Source organism: Rhea americana, unplaced genomic scaffold, assembly GCF_003343005.1.
Source record: "Rhea americana isolate MKP2758 unplaced genomic scaffold, rheAme1 scaffold_654, whole genome shotgun sequence".
Taxonomy (NCBI): Eukaryota; Metazoa; Chordata; class Aves; order Rheiformes; family Rheidae; genus Rhea; species Rhea americana.
This window is the reverse complement of record NW_028186817.1, coordinates 12,164-13,928: the sequence shown is the minus strand read 5'-3', so window position 1 is coordinate 13,928 and position 1,765 is coordinate 12,164. Positions and strand designations below refer to the sequence as shown.

Genomic DNA, 1,765 nt, shown 5'->3' with positions numbered 1-1,765 from the left:
CCATCCATACCTCCGTGGACCCAAGATTCACACTCCCCTAGACCCCCAACCATACCCCCTAGACCCTTAGGTCCATATCCCCACGGACTCCCATCCCTACCTCCCTGGATGCTCATCCATACCCACCCCAGACCCCCATCCATACCCCCCGCCCCTAAGGACACCCACGGGTGCCCCCCCCGGCAGGGTGCCACACACCAGGCGCAGTCCATCTCTCTCCTTTAATAGGCGTCCCCGCAAAGAGCGAGCCGTGGGGCAGGGGTGCCCCCCCCCCCAAATAATAACACCCCGGGGCCACCCCAGGAGGCACCCGGCCGCGCCGGCACGGGTCAGGGCAGTGTAAACATTTGGCGGGGCCTCCCCGGGCGGCGAAGCACCCCGGTGGCGGCCGAGCACCATTTGTCCTCTTGGCTTTTCGCAAAAAAAAAAAAATAAAAAATAAAATAAAATAAAAAATCGAAAAACAAAAAAATCCCCCCCTCAAATTCTGGGCGCTGCAGCAGGGGGGGCGGCATGGGGGGGGCGCRGGGCTACGAGGGGCACTCGGGGACTGCGGTGCCGCCCGCTGCCCGGTGCCGCAGGTCGATGGGGTGCCGGGGGGCGCCCGCGGGTGCCAGCACCAGGCCCCGGAGGCACCCGGTGATTCCTGAGACGAACTTGCCGGCCGTGAGGCTCCGGGGGTCCGGGGCGCCGCCTGCGGGGACCGGGGTGGGACGGGGGGGCCGAGGTGCCTGCCCCTCCGACAGGTGCCATCCATGCCCATCCCATGTCCCATCCATGCCCACACCATGTCCCTTCCTTCGTGACCACCTCATGTCCCATCCGTGCCCACCTCGTGTCCCATCCAACCATGGCCATCCCATGTCCCATCCATCCATGGGCAGCTCGTGTCCCTTCCTCCATGACCATCCCATGTCCCATCCATCCATCCATGACCATCCCATGTCCCATCCATGCCCACCCCATGTCCCATCCATCCATGGCCATCCCATGTCCCATCCGTGCTCAGCCCATCTCCCATCCATCCTTGGCCATCCCATATCCCATCCATCCACGGTCACCCCATGTCCATTCCTCCATGACCATCCCAAGTTCCATCTGTGACAACCCCATGTCCCATCCATCCTTGGCCATCCCATGTCCCATCCAACCATGGCCATCCCATGTCCCATCCGTCCATGGTCACCCCACGTCCCTTCCTCCATGACCATCCCATGTCCCATCTGTGCCCACCGAATGTCCCATCCATCCTTGGCCATCCCATGTCCCATCCAACCATGGCCATCCCATGTCCCATCCGTCCATGGTCACCCCATGTCCCTTCCTCTATGACCATCCCATGTCCCATCCGTGCCCACCCCACGTCCCATCCATCCGTGGCCACCCCATGTCCCATCCCTCCATGGTCACCCCATGTCCCTTCCTCCATGACCATCCCATGTCCCATCTGCGCCCACCCCACATCCCATCCATCCGTGGCCACCCCATGTCCCATCTGTGCCCACCCCATGTCCCATCCATCCATGGCCACCCCATGCACCATCCGTGCCTCCCATCCCTGCTCTCCCCATGCCCCAGTCCTCCCGGCTGTGCCCTACCGAGGTAGATGTTGCCCTCGGTGTTGGCCATGATGTTGGTGCCTGGTGACTCTCCATGCACGGGCTCCTCACCGTCCACCTGCAGCCACCCGCGGCGTCCCTCCCTGCGGAGGCACCCGTCAGCACCCACGCCGGCTGCAGCCCCCCGCCCCGCGCGCCCCACCTCT

General features: G+C 63.9%; 1 long non-coding RNA gene across 1 annotated transcript; it reads right to left on the bottom strand.

Moving 5' to 3' along the window:
* Window positions 1–202: 202 nt before the first annotated feature.
* Window positions 203–1,714, bottom strand: LOC146586759 (uncharacterized). Its single transcript, XR_014897766.1, has 2 exons — window positions 1,599–1,714; window positions 203–694 (listed from the first exon to the last, which is right to left on the bottom strand). It is a non-coding gene; the product is annotated as an uncharacterized LOC146586759 (long non-coding RNA).
* Window positions 1,715–1,765: the final 51 nt, after the last annotated feature.